Here is a 17,889-nt window from a genome sequence, read left to right as displayed (position 1 = left end):
GTAAATTCCGCGAAATATTAACACTACGCAAATGCCGATGATGGAATTCTGATCCCAATATGACGGATAGATCTGATTTTTCGTATAAAATCTAAATTATCGCTTCGCTGTTCCGTTTAAATTGATATGTGTATCAAAATCCGTTAGCGTTCCGGGAGCTCCGATGCAATCTTTAAAAGATAAATCCCGCTCCCGATGCAAACGTCTTGGAGTAACTACAAATTAAGTGAAGAAGATACGAGAGATTGCCAACTCTGACAATTAATTCTGGAAGCTCGCCAGAGAATCCTGGATACAAATCCGTAAATGAACGATCAAAATCAAGTGGCTGAAATATTTACGCGAAAGTCTAGACGGGAGATTACGTAAACAGTGGAATTAGCGGATCTTCGGATCATTCAGCGAGATCGCATGTCCTCGCACCTTTGTGATATGTGGATTAAGGTGACGCCTCCCGCAATTTAAAATCCTGTAATGTGGGTTAATGCGAGTAGCAAAATCTCTCTTTGAATCCCGCGTAGCACACGCTACCTCTCCGCCAGCGACGTATGTATCCTTTGGTGGAAATCAAACGTCGACGGAGTGGCGGCGGATCATGATAAATTTTTCAACGTGCTTAAACCAGAAATCCCCTACTACGTCGGTCGCGATGTGGTAGCGTCGTCGATATCGATGCGCTCGAGCGTCCCCCATTAAATCGGTCGATACCGATGGTATTGTAAATACGATACGTGAGCCAAAGATTCTTACGATCGCTCGTACGGCAAACGCTGACAAAGGTCTTCAGAAAACTCTTCCGCGTATCCTTCCTACACCCCTCCCCCCTCTGCACTTCTTTCCTACAGGACTCTGCTACAGGAAAGCCAGCCCTCGCGCGTGCGCGCACGCGCGCGCGCACACACACACACATATACACACATACACACACACATACACACGCACACGCACACATGCACATATCCGTACGTCTCTTTCGATCGTGAAACTCCGTGATAGTGTTTCATCGTGTTACGTGCTGGCTGTCGGTCGTTTTTCTTCTTACAACGGAATCGGTTTCCGCCGACGAGGCGACCATAAAATTTAACGACGTTAATTCGGGGCCCGTCGGAATCCGCACTGTCGTCGCGAAACAACCGAGTGCTTCGGGGAAGTTAAATCGAACCCGCTAATTCGTCGGTGGAGTTTAACTTTGGAGCACGTCAGGCGAGCTCGGAGATAAAAGGTTATTCACGAATATATAGCTTCGATGAAAGAGAATTAATATTTCTGGAGTATACAATGGAAGGGAAATAATCCTTTGATAATGTTCAATCTTTGGCACATAAATGCGGCCATGCGCGCTATTTGGCGGGCATAATGGGAAATAAATATAAAAAGTAGCGTGCACGTTCGAGAAGAGCTCGCGCAACACTTTGTACGCAACGTGTTTACTCGAGGTACGGTTCAAAGGACGTATTCATCTTCCTTTCATCCTTATACGCGACTGCTACTCGCGTTTCCTTCGAATTTGCCGATTTCTCTAAACCGTGGTAGACGATGAGAAGATTTACCAGACTGCCAGACTAAGAATTCTCTAAATTTCAGGTAGATCGTGAGATTTCTAAATTTCGTGCCGTTGTAAAAATTAAAAAGGCAAATTTTAAATGCAAATAATAAAATTAGATAAAATTAGAAAATTGATTTTTGATGTCACGCAGCTTGAGACGCCCAACAGATATAATCCAAATATATCCAGATATAATACAAATGGTTTCCGCACTCCCGGTTATATCCGGAACAAACTGAGAGAGAAGAGACGAGAGATGAATCGCAGGAAAGTTTATTAACCGCGACGAGGCTGCTGCGGCTTGAATCCCGCGCGACAAGTAGTAATTTGTATTCGCAACGAGTTTCTCACATCGGTAACGAAATATTGCGGGGGAGGAGGGAGAGAGGGAGGAATACACGCGCGCGTCTCGCGGCATTCGGTCGCGAACTTGACAAGTCTACTTACGCTCGCGGAATCGGTCTGCAATGAATCAGCAAGAAAGAAAAAGGAAAAAAAAAGGGAGGGGGGGAAGGGGGAAACAACGGTGAGAAAAACACGGAAAGAGAAAGAGCAGTGTAGGCGGGGTCCCTCGCTCGACGGGACGCGTCGCGTCGCACCGCGACGTCGCGTGCGATTTGTACTACGCCGAGACAAAAGACGGCACGCGATATCTCAGACATCGCGATAAAGCACGCCAATTTCGCTCGCGTGCTCGGAAACGGAACGTGGAAATACATGGGAAGCTCCCGGGGCGAGTCCTCCATACGCGCATACGTGGGAAGTCCTCGTTAAAATCGCGCCGCGATCGTTGCGTCGCGATGATTTTCATGCGTCCCGTGAATATCCCGTACCTCTACTTTCGTATCGCGCGAATACGATACACCTCTCCCCGTCCCCATTGTAAGATTTATAAACGGATTATTCCGTCCTCATCAATCTTGTTGTGAGCGCCAAATTGCCGTAATCTCGCCCGTCTCGCCCGAGTTCGTTCTGAGAAAAGAAGCGGAACAATGTATTCGGACGCTTAATTGAAATTAAAAAAAAAAAAAAAAAAAAAAAAAAAAAAAAAAAAAAAAAAAAAAAAAAAAAATACGGGAATCGCCTTCACTCTCTTCTGGATCGATATATATACGTGTGAATTTTTAACAATGCCGCTGAATCTCTTCGATTGCCTTTGTATTTTTCGGGCCTGTTTCGACGTTTCTCATGCGAGCGTGGAAAAACGCGAACTGTCGACTCGGCGAAATAACAAACACAATGTACCGGGACGGAAGTACGTGTAAAGCGAGAGCGTGCTGAAGATCCAAAATGCGTGACTCCGCCGGAGAGTTTTCCTTTCTTCTCCATTGCCGCGCCAGTTTGCGTTCCCGTGCATATAAGATTCCGCGTCGCGAGACGTGTCATTATCCGTAGTACACAAGTTCCTTTTTTTTCCCGCGCGAGTTTACCGCCCTCGCGCGCTCGGAAGAGACGTCTCTCCTTCGGCAAACCGCATTTTCTGCATGGCAACGCGTGTGCGCGTTTGCGATTTCTATTCCCCCGCGTTTATATTTCTGTTTCTCCAATTCTTCGTCCGCCTCCCCCTCGCGACCTCCCCCTCGCCTTTCCACCCAGTCGTCTTCACTTCGCGATTTCCTCGCGCGGGGCTTTTGGTGTTTCGTCGATGATAATGTAATACAAATTAATACTTTCGACTGCTTTCACTTGCTCGGCGCTAAGTTCGCTGAAATCGGTATTATTACTCCCGTCGCTGATATCCGTTGTAATTAACGCAATCCAATTCGCCATTACGCCTTTTCCGTTGCGCTACAGCGTTAACGTGCGAAATTTACATAACGGAATTGCAGGAAGGGAATCGTTACGACGCGCGATGAAACTGAATATTTCGCAACGTTATGCGCACTCCTCCTCTCCTTTTGAAATCGGAGATTTTATATACACATAATAGAAATTCTCGGTTTTTCCGGCGCAAAATGAAAACACGACGAGGCGACGACGAAAACGGAGCAGGAGGACGATATCGATGGGCAACCGACGGTGCGCATTGCGATAACGCAATTTACGATTGTGAGCGAGGACGTATAAATTTTTATGATAATCAGGTAGCGTTCGTCACATGCGATTCGATGGGATCCAGGATGCTCGTCACCAAGATGCACAATTGTGTTGCGAAAAGTGACGTAGGGCCGGTACAGGTGCTCAATAGACGTGGCTCGAATCGAGCGAATCTCTATAGCTTCGGTAGAAGTGACGTCGAGTCAGCTTAATCACTCGCTAGGACTAGGCGCGAAAATGAAATTTAACCCTCAATCGAGTTACGTGACGTAGGAAGGGAGAGATTGGTTGGTCTAATTTCGTCGAAAGAGAGTGCCTTCCGGAAAAACGTGCCATGACTTTGGAAAATCGCACGGACTTGCCCCGAGTGAAATCTGACCGAGATATACCGCGGGAGGAGTTAAAATTTCCTCGCCGTACTTCACCGTATTCCTCATCGGAAATTCGGGAATGTATTAGGGAATGTATTAGGTGAATCCTCCGGTGTGAAATTTACGATACACCCTTGTTGAGGCGGATTAAATGGATGAAACAACAGTCAAGAGAAAACAATCTCTCCGCCGTGCTCGCATTCCCACGGCGGTCAAATGCGAATGCCATGCCGCGAAAGTGGCTTTTCCTGCATGCAAATTTCGTGCATTCCTCCGTCTCGAAATTACGTTTCTCTTACAACTTCCCGCAGCCGGAAGTATTAGCCGCGATCGAGGGATCCTCGGCACACCGCGGTCCGTTTCTCGATCGGCCCGCCGCGCTGCGCGTTCGTTAATAAATAGAATTCCTGGACAGCGAGCAATAGCCATGAAGGTGGAAATCGGGAACGATAGTTATCGAGCGCTTTCCAGCCCACGGAAAACATTGCCGCGCTATTAGTCAACGGTAAAACGGCCCACTGATCGCGACCATAAAAATCATTGTCAGTGAGAACGTAATAAATTACACGTGAACGTGCGGTGAAACAGTCGTCATCATTTCAATAGATTTATATCTTTAAATCCGACATACAATATACTTTTCCAATATACTTTGAGAGGAAAAAAAAAAACTGGATTCAATTGGATTTTTCCTACTATTCCCCTTTCACGTCAAATTAACCAACAATCGCAGTTCCGCACGAAACATCTGTAATATGACGCTGCTGTTCAGACGGCATTTCATTGGAGGATAATGGTTTTGGCTTTTATCCGAATGATATTTCAATCTCTAGGCTTATCTCGCTTTCAGAATGACCGATTCAATTACTACGCGGAGGGATTATTTACGCCTGACGCGAGATCGGCGCTCGTTCGAAAGTTAAAGCTCGATGATCCGAAGTGTCAGCGGCGATCCTGCCAGTCATCGACGACGGAGGATTAAACTCGTTTCACCGCGTGCCACGGCCGATCGATATTAATCAAGTAAGTCCCGCAGGACCGACGCTGGTTAATTAGAAAATTACTCGTGCGCTGGACACCGCGATAACGATTTTTTCCTTCCCCCTCGCGCCCTCGTTTCTCACCGCATTCCCGTCGTTCGAGCCTCGAGGAGGAGCTCGAAACTAGCTAGCCCAACTAGCTAGCCAGGGAGGAAATTGTTGGCATCATATTTATTACGACGAATGGCAAACGCGACGAGTCTCTCCAAGTATTACTCTCGACGAGAGTCGCAATAACGAACCGTCATTCGCTAGTAAAAGCTGCACCACTTGTCGGTGTTTGTGAGAGCGCATAGAGATATTGATATCCGGACAAATATATTTTCCCCAACATCCAAGTAACTCTATCAAAGTTTACTCAGTAACTCGGTGACGCACCGCGCTCTTTGCCCGGCGCTGCTCCTTCCGCCGACGTACGCCATATCTGTTCCTTAATAATATTTATAAAAACCGAGAGAAACTACCTAGAATACTTGAAAATATAATAACGCGGATATCTCTTATATTTCTAAAATCTTATATTTCTCGAAAACGAAATGAAAGAAAAGGAAAATTAAAGAAAATTATGATCTTCCTTAACGCCGGAATATTACATGTAGCTACATGTAAGCTAAAAATAGACGTACGATCGAACATTACTTTCGATCCAATCGCGTCCAATCGAACGTGACGCGATGCAAGAAATTTGAAATGAATACGTAATTCTGACGTGGCTTTATCAATAATGGATGACGATTATCCGGCGATTCCGTGAAAGCGCGATCTCGTACCGCGATTACAGCTTCCATATTGCCATATTTCCATATTAAGAATTGTTGGGATATTGAAAAAGCTGCCGCGGGGAATGGGAGAAAAAAGCGCGGCTGTCATAGCACGACGGTACTGGTTTGTGAGAATTTAATCTTGGTCCATGACCGAGGCGCGATTGCCAGTGATGGCAAGTTTGCTTTTCGCATGTGCTCGTGTAAATCGTATAAATCGAAATTATGCAAAATAGCTTTTAAGGAATAGTAGTAACTTTTTTTTCTAATATAACGGTCTTTCTCTTATTTCTTAATACAACGTGAAACGAGAACATTTCATGAAATATCCATTTGAAAAGTGACTCTCCAAAAAACTTCCAAATTATTTAATACAATGCTGACTGTATTATTCGATTAATTTACAGTCGTAAAAATACCAGAACACATCCGCAGATAAAAAAAAAAATCGAAATATTTGTTATCCATAAAGTCAGATATGTGATTCTGTAATTCTGAATCCGCATCGGATTCAGATAGAGGATAATTAACAGGGAACAAAGTGAAATACCGACTCCATTAGAAAATTGCTGATAAATATGAACAAGCTTTTAACAGCCAGTTCTAATATTTGCTACGCTGTCTGATACACCATTAATATTAATTGGTCTCACTGCGCGTTCAGTCTATTATAGTAGAGTCAATGTGTAGTAGCAAACATTTGTCACAATTATCTGTATATCGCCGGGAGAAGAATGGAAAAGCACGTTCACGTTATTTTTTCGTTCACGTTATTTTATTTTTATTTTTTTGTTCTTTGTTTTTTGTATACTGCATTTCTGCACTCGCTTTCATTCGTGCACCTATGCCGCTGCCGCGTGTGAAAGTGCAACGAATTCCCGTGATGGATATTTGTTCCGATTTTAGGTATCGCCGAGTTATACGTTTTTCCGTCATCGGACAGCGTGCTTTTACATATCCCGACAGCTTTTCAAATATAATATACATATATATGTCCCGGCGAAATGTCGCGCGCGCGCGCGCGAGAGAGAGAGAGAGAGAGAGTGTGTGTGTGTGTGTGTGTGTGTGTGTGTGTATTTCGCCTTTATAATAGAATTAATTAATTGCGTAAAACGTACGCGTATTATACACGCATACAACTCAACGATACTTTGCGTACGTTTTTCATTGCTCCGAATCAGAATTAATTATTCCGGAACAATTTAAATGTGAACGGCGTGACTTTTCGGTCATTCAGCATAAATACAAATTTATGTGGAATCGCGGGATACAGAGGGACTTTTCCATATTTCGCGAAAATCACGTAGCGCGCATTCGACAGCGAAAAAAATAATATTTTATAACGTTTAGCAGGTAAACAAGCGATCCCAATATTTCTGCGTTCGGGAGAGATAAACTTCAGACATGCGAAATATCATGAATATCATATATGATCGTGATAAAGTATACGATAAATTATTCATATTATTATTTTTTCACTTTTGTAAGTACCACGATGGCGATCCCAGGATGCGGGATCCTTTGAGAGTTTTTACTTTCCGTATTTTAAATACACAGAGAGGCAAACGCTTTTCCATTTCTCACGGTCGACTTTCCGCGAGTGTAGTTGGCAAAATTAAAGTTTACCAGGGATTCAATATGACTCTTCCTATATGTTGCGTGCGCATGTACGTCGACGTAGGTATGAGGGCCAGGCCGGGCTTCGGGCATAATATTTCGGATAAAGGATATCGCGTGTCGTAAAGCGCGGTGTAGTCGTCAAACGGGGCGACAACGTCGCAAAGCGACGTGGAAACGGGCGAAACAAGGGAAGAAGATCGAAGAAACGGTAACGGAGAAAGAATAAAAGGCTGGTGCAGAGGCGGCGGCGGCGGCGGCGGCGGCGGCGGCGGCGGCGATAGATGGTGCGACGAAGACGTGGCGGTAGCGACGGCGTGATGATGGCGTACGCCGCAACGAATTCATAACTTTGTAGCGTAGAAAATTTTACCGCGGCTCGTAAAGGAGGCACGCTATATACGATGCCGGCCAATCGGCAGCGGGCAAATAGCGGCGAGGACGGGCGCGTCGTTCCGATGCAAGCGCGTATTTACGGCGAATGCGGTACTGGCGGCGGCAGGACGATGGATCCACGATGATCGAGAGCCTGAGCTCCCGATATCTCCTTCCGAACGGGTTACGATCGGCCGCAGCCCCTGGGGCGAGGGGACGCCGCCGATGAATTGCGGTCAAACAATTTTCACCTTCTTACTTAATCGATTGGGATAAATAAACGTGAGGCGAAAAGGAGAACGGCGATGAAAAAAAAAAAAATCGATGGCTGGAACGTGACGTGAATAAATCGTAGGAATTTGTAATTTTCTTAAAAAGGCAATGCTGCATTTTAGTATTTGAGGATTAATGCGACGGAATAAATTTAAGTTGTTTTACTTGCACTTTAATTTGATTACGCAAAAAACCTGAACAGACTTGGAGAAAAAAGACACTTTTGTTATTCGTCGAGTGTTGTCATCTTACAAAAGAGGAAAAAGTAAGCGTTCTCTAGCTATGAGTTTAAAATCAACAGAACGGCCAGTGAAAACAAAATGTGAACAATCACATTTGAAAGATAGTTTATCCGTGAGAATTAAAAAAGTTATCGTGAGAATTAAAAGAACAGGGTGGATCGAATTATTACGAAAATTCATGAAAACAAGTATGATACCTGGAAATATAGAATAATTCAGAATGGATTCCAATCGGGATTATTCTGTTTTTTTTTTCTAGAAAACATAATAGAAATCTAGGAAATAGCTGACCAATTTCCAATTAGAATTCATTCCGTATAATATCACAATTGGTCTCTTGTTGTTGTACGCAAGAAACATCGAAAAGATGCAAAGATGAAAAACATCATCTTTGCATCACGATGTTCTTCAGGAGATAGATGACTCTTTTTTAGAATTGCAAATGACAATTCTCAAATCAATTCTGCATCCGGAATTCGCATTGACGAAATCACATCTGACTAAATCGTGACCTCATATTTGCATATCGTTTCTAAATTAGTCTAAGCCTTGAATTTATGTTTTCACGCCCAAACCTTGAATCTTAAATATTACCAATGAGTCATGGCCATCAGGTTACAACGGATGCATTCACATGGAATATATAATTTCGGACACGCCTGAAATATATAAATATATATAATTTATACAACTCGAGACCTCGACGACGCAGGAAGACGATACGCTGCCTATTTTCTTAGAAGTTTTTCGCGCTTAATCAGCAATTCGCACTTTATTTGTTTAATTCTGATCCTTGATCAGCCGCATAAATATATTCGATCGTAAAAGATGAAATACCATGTGCTTGATTCGCTCGAGAAACAGCCGTAAAAGTCCATCGCCGCTACTCGAAATTATAGTAATTCGGTGATATACGAGGCGTCCCTATAACGATCTCTAAACGAAACCATAGACGTCCATATTGGACGCAGTAAAAACACACACTGGTGTTACGTTTCGTTAATGTCTGCGTCGTGCGATCGGTTTTTCAATCAACCGTCCAGCGAACCCATTATTATATGCTGTAGCGTAGCGCAAAACCCGCGTTTGTGTTTTTACAATCGTGCCGCTGTAATTTTACGATCGACAAGCGATCGCGGCGCGGTTCTGCGAGCGATGCGAATTGTACCGGAAACCGCTACCGAAACTGCAATCAGCGTGCAATTCGCGTCTTTTTTGCCTAGAAATAGCGCCTATCGATCGACTGAAGGAAGCAACGTACGAGCGGAGAAACGGTACGTCGAATGTCGCTAATCTACATTTCTGTTCCCCGCGACTCGTTTCGGGCAAGTATATCCTTGCCGTGTTAAATATCGTCGGCCGCGAGCCATGTAATGACTCGAGCGAAAAATTTATCTAAGACACAATAACGTCATGCCCCCTCCTTCCCCCCGAGGCGTTTTTCTCCGAAGAAAAGTTTAATAAGACGAGATATCTCCCTCGGCCAGGACGTTTATCCTGGCGACAATCTTCTCGTACATGAGTCATTTTGCACCAGCTTCGCATTTTTCACGTTTTACACCTTCCAATTGACGTTACAAGAAGCCCATCGACGTTTCGGGAAATTCGCCACGTACATAAGTATATACGAGACACGCATAAGCGTGGAAATGCGTGCCTAGGTATAAACCCAAATTCGGGAATTCGGTTAATGTTTTGCGGACAGGCGAGTAGATGAGGTTGCCCTGACGTTGATAGGTTGGGGGGAGGAGGGGTAACCGAACCGAACCGAGATCGCGGAGAGAGGATCGGAGAACGCGAGGCGCCATGAGAGCGAGGAGCGACCGAGGATGGGAACGGTTTACAAGCGAGGGGACTGTAAAGTGGTAACCGCAGAGCTCGGTACGGGAACCATCAGGAACAGATTGCAACTCTCCACCCGCATCAACTATCTCCTCTCTTTCTACCACCCCCGCTACGTCACTACTTCTATTTCTCTCTTTTTCTCTCTTCTACTCCCGCTCCCCTCCCGCGTCTCTCTCGCTCGCTTTTCTTCTCTTTTACCCACGTATCTCGCCCGTTGTTTCTTTGACGCATCTCTCGTTTTCCCTCCCTCCTCCTCCTCTCTCTCTCTCTCTCTCTCTCTCTCTCTCTCTCTCTCTCTCTCTCTCTCTCTCTCTCTCTCTCACTCATGCCTGTCGTGTATGTGCTCTGACACACCATCGTCTGCCGAGCCACCTCTGACCGCGTCATGCGCCAACGACCCTGCTTACCTCGCGAGCACAAAATACCTGACAGCCCCATTGCCAGTTCCTATTAACAGGTGTTAGAGCGCGCAATTAACTCGGAATCCCGGTGCTGCTTTCGGCCCGTGGATCGATCAGACAGCCCCGGCTGTTTGTCTTTCCGGGACGACACCGGCGAAAAAGGAAAGCTGTGCCATATACGACTGCGCGCCGGATCTCCGTACCGAAATCTCGTCACCTCGAGTGGTTTTTGCAAAACGCCGACGTCTGATTAATCATGTGCAATTTCGTGCACAAGCCGAGAGAACGGCGTCTCGGATTTGTCCTTTTTCGCGAAACATAAAATTTCTGCTAACGTATCTTCTCCCACATTGAGAATAATCAAATTTAATATAATTTTCGATAATACGCTTCTCGCAATTTTTTATTTACGTTAACGACTTAGAGCGAGATTTTCATTTAAGCATTTACTCTTGTAAAATCTCATCGATCCATGTTATAAAACGGATTATGAGGCAGTATCGTTCCTCCCATGTTTCACGGCTATATTTTTTAAGTAAGCGTTCCGTCGAATTTATTATTCATAGAGAAGAGATGATAGGAACAGAACAAATAAAGAGTGAAGATATAGATAAAGAATATCGAGTAACGCGACGAAAAATAGAGAAGAGGAATGAATGCCACGACATTTTTTCCAACCTTTGACCATCCGCGAATAAGCTCGCTTCTCATGCATACGCATCTATCTTGAATAGATAGCGCATAAATCGATAGGATTTTTCGCGATATTTTCGGATATTAGAATGCCTGTAAATGTAGGCATTCAGTCGTATATAAAGCTTAAACGTCCACGCCGTATTTTAATCTCGAGTAAATATGTCTTTTGGAATTACCCCTTAAAATTTCTTAATTTCCTTTAGATTCGCGATACGATTTCATTTTACTTTCGCTCGTAATTTGCCGTTGACTAAAATTATCCGTGTGACATATTTCCGTGTCACGTATACATAGGCGCGCGCACACGTATATATACACACACACACACACAATTTCCGACGTACCGAATCCATCCCAGACGCCCGTGTATCTCGTCGCGCTGTAAAAGGGAAAAGGGATAAACAGGCTGCAGTTGCCCCTCTAGCCGGCTTTACGACTGGCACTCAACGCGTTCGAAACAGGCGTCTCTCCCCGGATGCACGCCCGTAAAACTTAATTGCTGCTGCAATACGTATATATCGGGAGAAGCTGCCCCGGCGTCATGTACCGTTTCCATGTACCTCTATATATGTGTATATATATATATATAGGAATCCATCGTGTTGGGATGTACGCCGCATACGTATCTCTCTCGTCACCTCTGCTCACAACCCCGACATTTTGACTTCCCTCCCTCTATTTCTATGCATCCGCCGCCTCTTTTCTATTTCTCGCCCACCCGCCGAATCTTCAACCCTCACATCCGTCTTCATATTCCTCTTTTCCTGGATCTTTCAGCCGTTTCGATATTTTTTTTTATCCGTTTCGATATTTTTTATTACCATTTAGCTCTAAAGACGACAAGAAAGACCGAGAGTATCTAAATTTTATAAAATTTATAAATTTTCTTTTAGGTTTTATTAACTGTTTGCAAAAAATAATATAATTATTCAGGTAATGCGGAAGTATAATGAAAATACTGGAAACAATTACTCGTAATAGTTAATTATTCATATTAATTACTCGTATTGATTAATTACTCGTAACATTTCCTCGTAGCATAAAAGTGAGCATGCTTGAAGATAATGCATAATATCGAACCGTGACGTGATCGTCAATAAAGGTGGATAATTTCCATAGACTTCCATGGCCCTCATTTCACGTTGTACTTCACCCGTGACAGAGACGATAGATCGACGGACGTATTATTATTATTATATCTCAAACGCACTAGAATCCGTCGGCGGCATTTGATTGACGACGAGACATATTGGAGTGCGCGTTATACCATAGAGATTTCTCTCGACGGCTTCAAAAAGCAAGAGAAGGAGACTGAGAAAGTGGATGAAGAGAGCATGGTAGAAACGTAGAAGGGAGAGATATAAGCAAATAGAATAGTAAGATAAGATGTCACTGCTTATTTAAATCAACATGTCATATAATATTTAATATAAAAAAAAAAATGTATCGATAAGTAAAATTAAATGGCAAATAATATAACGAGTCAAGATTTAAATAAATGGCGATTCTTCGAACGAGTCAGCAAGAAGTCAGTTTTAACAGTCGAATTTCGATATGTCTCAGGCTTTCTTGTAATCAATAAACCTCCAAGTTTCGGGGGGGTAACTATGAAAACTCGCAGAAAAGCGTTGCTTTCACGGAGAGATGCTCTTGTCTGGTAACAAATGGAAGGAGTTGGTAACAAAAGGCGAGACAATACGAGAGACAGAACGTTCGATTGCCATGGGAGAGTCTTCCACTTCTCCTTCCACCCTCGAGCAATTATGCATAATAGGGGTAGCAGCTGGCCCGTAGCCACATCTACCTGTTGCACGAGAGAAGAGCCGAATCGCTTGTCGGCGCGAAACTACGGCACCGTTCAAGAGGTCGTTCCCGAGGGTAGGAGGTAGGACACTGTGAAAGAAAGAAGCCACGCGTCGATTTAGGGGTGGATTTCCGGCGGGGAAATGCGGACTCGTGTCGGGAGAGGGTCGCCGAGATCGGATTTCAGCTCGCTCGTATTGAGTCTATCGAGCGTTGAGCAACATCTTATATATATGCGGGATAAATACATTTTGCCCGGGAAATTTAGCTCCAAAAGAAAATCAGTTATCTCAGACGAATTAACATTCCTAATCGCGCACGAGTTTTGGTTAACTTCGTAGAAATCCAGCTAAAGATCGTACGAGCTAAATTACAGCAAATAAACAGTCATCACAAGTGTCAAGTAATTTGTTTTTTTTTTTATATCGATATATATGCAATTTCATGAATATGGTCAAGTTTAATATCAATTGACGCATTGGTCATGGTATTAAAAGTGTTAATCATATGGTTGTATTCGCGAGCAAACTATGTGAAGATTTACTTCGTAATAAAGTAAATACGTAAATGCGCTGTGATTTCCAAACGACTCGTTTTAATAGGAAAAATCAATCGTCAAAAGGAAACATCTAAGTGAACAAGACTGCACATTCTAAAATATTGAGAGTTGTCTCTAATTAAATTGCTCGCTTTTCTTCTCTAGTAATAATTTTTTCTCTACAACTTCTTTGAAACAAGATGATTGTTTGTTTACGGTTTTCGAAAGCAGTCAAATGTTAATTCACCTACAAACGGTATTAAATACCAGTTGACATTTTCCATATCACGTTTAATATCGCTGGAACTTCGCACGTCAAGTCAAGCAATTTGAATCAAAGGAGTCGTGGGAGAAATCGGAGCTAATGTTAATGGGAACCAACGAGTTTTCATGACATGTTTCCAAGTCGCAGCAAAATTTATGATTCACTGTGCAATGCTTTGCGCATTGGTACTTTCTAAATAAATTCTTTCCATAATACCCTATTAATAAATTATATATTTTATACAACCACAACCATTTATTATTATTTTAATAATAATAACTTTCAACTTCGTTTAGAATTTTTACATTTGATATTTTAATTATGTCCTTCTTTTTTTATATTAATTCCTATAACTCCTATTTAAAATCATAAAATTTTATTGCTGACCAAAAATTTCTCTTTTAATTTCAAAGTAAGAATTGTTCGTTTATTGCTTTATTTTAGATGCAAAGTAAAAACCCAATTTATGTAAAATAAATCTCTATCACAACCTTCTATAATTTATAAATCTTAAAATTCAGATCAAAAGTAGGATTAAGATTTCGATTCAGAAAAAAAAACCATTTATCCTTACTCTTTCGTCTCCTTATGATATTAATATCATATATTACTATTATTATAGATTCTTCGAAATCTTGTTTCGTATATTATTCCCGGAATTATTTTGAAATAATTGTGTCACAATTTTCCAGTGCAGAGTGCACAATTCTTGATGCAACAATATCATAGATTTTGTTAACGATTTAAGTTCTCGCAACCGAATTTGGTATTGACGTTAGAAATTATGAATGCGTGTTGTTTCGCAGTCCATTGTCGCGTTGCATTCTATAGAAAGTACAACAAGAATTTTGCGCAAAGGCAGTAATAAAGGTTTCTTTTTGTATCACGTTATAATTCGTAGACAGGCGGCGAACTAACATTGCCGGTCGAGTTAATACATTCCTAATACAAAACCAACGGTATAATTAATTGCCGTCGTGTACCGTTTTAATATAATTATGCGCGACTACCGATGTTACTGCTAATTGCAAAAGTTTCTACGGCTACACGCGGTGTGGCCGCGGGCGGCATTTCGTTAATAAAATCCGCACGTAGCGCGAAAGTTCGGTGTGATACGGCTAATATTTTCCGCATTTTCTTTTCCCCGTGGCTCACAATTACGCAAATGCATTACAGCGGGATCGTGATACCCCTGGCGGGGGTATCAACTCCGATCCCGAGTTCATATTTCATTACGCTTTTCTGCCGCGGGCTCAGTTTCACGAAAGTTACGCATCCGACCATACCAGCCTTGTTGCGAATAACACGGCGATTAGTGGAGAAAAAACAAAATACGAAAGATGTAATAGGCACGCGTTGTAGACTAACGGAAAATATCGGGAAACCTAGTCGCAAACAGCGCTCGTAATTTCAATAGAATCGACCACTTGTAGTTGCGGAAAAAATTTACGAACTAAAAAAAAAAAAACAAAAAAAAAACTCAGCGAGAGCTCACGCGAGTTATTATCCCACCATCGCATATCGAGAATCGATGAAATTCTTGCGCGTGGCACATTATAAAGACGCAAATTCCCACAAATTCATAGCGAAAGAGTTAAGTAATTAATTGCGCCGACCACTTCTCTTCTGATTAACGTAATACCGCTCGATTTCTCGACCCCATTCAACTTTCGCGATAATTAAGCATGCGCCCGATAATACCGCTTCCATTTTTCTCCCTCGTAATTACCCGCCTAGCCGACAAGATAAACTCCTCACCGATCGAGTTCACACGATTTTCTCGGAGACGAGTGTGCGAATACGCAAAAGATTTTCGCGCCTCTGTCCCTCCTCCCGGTTCTCACGAATCGGGTTTTCTACGCAAAATTCAAAGCAAAACCAGATCGACATGATAGCGTCTAGGTGTCATCGAGAAGTTCCTCGTCGTCGAGACGAGGCATGGCGATGTTTACCTAGACGCGCGGCTCTGCGAATCTCTACGAGGACACGTAGTATCCATTCTGCCAACTTGTTTACAACGTCGAGTTCCTGTTCTAGAAAATCGCAATTATTCACGTCGCCCACGTTTCCTAATATTCCAATTCCAACGCAATTGCAACAGCCTCCTTTTTCTCGTTTGTCATCCCAAAAAAAGATTCAGAGATTCGAGTGGGCTCAATTGCCCTTTCCTTAAACGTCCCACCTTTTCCTTTACTTACTTGTAAAATCAATGTCGGATGAATAAACAATCGGTGCGCAAAATTAAATATCCGGGATATTAAAGCGGTCTAAAACTGAAAAAAGAGTGTTCACCGGCATGGCGTTTATATTCCACGGTGTGTGCCAGGAGGAGGAGGAAACGCTAATTCCGCGACGAGAGCCGCGACGAGAGCCGCGCCGCGCTTGTCGACGCCAGACGAGAGTACGGTAACATAATTTTTCTTGCGTTCAATCTGCCGTCGAATAGGTATGCGCTCGGCGCGACGAGGCGCATGTTTTCCCGCTCGGCACTACGTGAGTTTCATATGCACGCGCTACGTGCGTCAATTCGATTCATTATACGGCAGCATCGGACAGAGAGGCGGGCCGATACACTTTTACCGAGTGTTTTATAATAATTTTTCGCTAAAGACGCGGAAACGAAAATGCACATTCGCACTTTTTTTTATATTAACGAGAGAGGGAAAGACACGCAAACCATCGGCGGGGCGAAGGAGATTGCGGCGGTCTCACGTAGAACATCGCGTACGATCCTCGCGAACGCACGTGACACCCGTCCGAATTTCCTTTTCTTTCCCCTCGCGGGTGAATCAAATTTATAGGGAAAGCAAACGACGCGCGACGACATGCACCGGAAGAATTCACCGAAGAAACGTGTCCGTTGGTATACTCAAAGAAAAAAATCGTATTAGCGGCTAGAAGTTTTAGGATAAATAATGCCTCGACCATTATAATGTTGTATTAAGACAATAAATAAGTAATATGAACTAAAAAAATATAATATTAATCAATTGTATTAAGTAAATTATTGGATAAACTAATGTGTTATAAATGGGACGTTATCTATTCTTTAAAGTTATCTCAATATTATGGCATTACGCTTATTTTAAAAATTTTTAAGAAAAATATTTGTCTAGATTGAAAAATAGAAATTGTCATACTCCTACAGAAAATAGATGATTTTTTGGAGAAATTTTACTGTTCAATCGCGATCTTTAATATATTTCACGCGATTTCATCTTAATTGCAACGAAACATCTCGTACGTAACCAGATACATTTGAATTTTAAAAAGAAACGCGAAACAGTGTTCAGAGATGAGATTAACAGAGCGATTCTCGTAGAACAGTGCGCGGGAAAATAATAAGGAACGACAATTCGAGGGGTTATGAGAATAGATAACGAGCAAGGGGATGACAAGGAGGTTTAACAGTAGTAACGGAAGTCGCTAATTAGCGACTCCTAACGGGTATGTGAGTATAATTAATTGGCAATCCCGGCAAAACCGCGCCCATAGAAAGCGCACGCCGTTTACTGACAAATAAATCTAATTTTATATTCTTGATGGTTTTGTTATGTTTAAAGATTTTATCTTGTAAAAAATTCTGGATGATCCATTTCACAAATTTCCCTTCCCAAAAACCGTGAATTTCAGATTCGGGGAATTCGCGAGCTCGCGCTGGAAATACGAGCGAGTCACTTTGTTGTCGCGTTAATGCATCGTTGAACGGCACCGCGGCGTAACCGCCGTTTGCGGGGGGAGGAAAAAATGACGAGGAAGTGATATAATCGAACGTTCGCAATTGGCCATCGTCGTAAAAATCGAGCGACACGGGGAGGAAAAATATAGCCAGCCTGAAAAGCCAACGATCCGACGGCTGCCGTAAAATCCACGGACCAAAACCGTAAGACAAACTGGTCGTCGCTTTCTCCGGCAGGTTGTGTGTTACACCCATAAATGATAAAGTAGCGAGACGACGAGTAGCGTTTCGACTTTCTCGATACGACGCGCGCGCGATGCTCGCGCCAGACAAATTCTCATTTAATTAACACGTGCTACAACCGAAGGGGAAACTCTTGTAATCGCGGAAAGGGTGAAAG

At 42.9% G+C, this 17,889-nt stretch overlaps 2 protein-coding genes across 5 annotated transcripts in view; one reads left to right on the top strand and one right to left on the bottom strand.

The window, feature by feature from the left end:
* qin (tudor domain-containing protein qin) overlaps positions 1–17,889 on the bottom strand; it is a 151,717-nt gene that overhangs the window by 115,724 nt on the left and 18,104 nt on the right. The window lies entirely within an intron of this gene.
* Positions 1–17,889, top strand: part of LOC105429839 (uncharacterized) — a 64,746-nt gene that overhangs the window by 31,089 nt on the left and 15,768 nt on the right. Inside the window, exon 1 of one of the 3 annotated variants that reach the window (XM_089072409.1) lies at positions 188–1,222. The exons of the other annotated variants lie outside the window; for them this stretch is intronic. The gene's annotated coding sequence lies outside the window, so the exon portion shown is untranslated. Of the gene's footprint in view, positions 1–187; positions 1,223–17,889 lie in introns of those variants that run through there. 3 annotated transcript variants of the gene reach the window in all.

Source organism: Pogonomyrmex barbatus, unplaced genomic scaffold (assembly GCF_055798465.1).
Source record: "Pogonomyrmex barbatus isolate J1 unplaced genomic scaffold, ASM5579846v1 scaffold13, whole genome shotgun sequence".
In the NCBI taxonomy this organism is placed as follows: Eukaryota; Metazoa; Arthropoda; class Insecta; order Hymenoptera; family Formicidae; genus Pogonomyrmex; species Pogonomyrmex barbatus.
The sequence above is the reverse complement of the archived record's forward strand: the minus strand, read 5'-3'. Positions and strand labels throughout refer to the sequence as shown.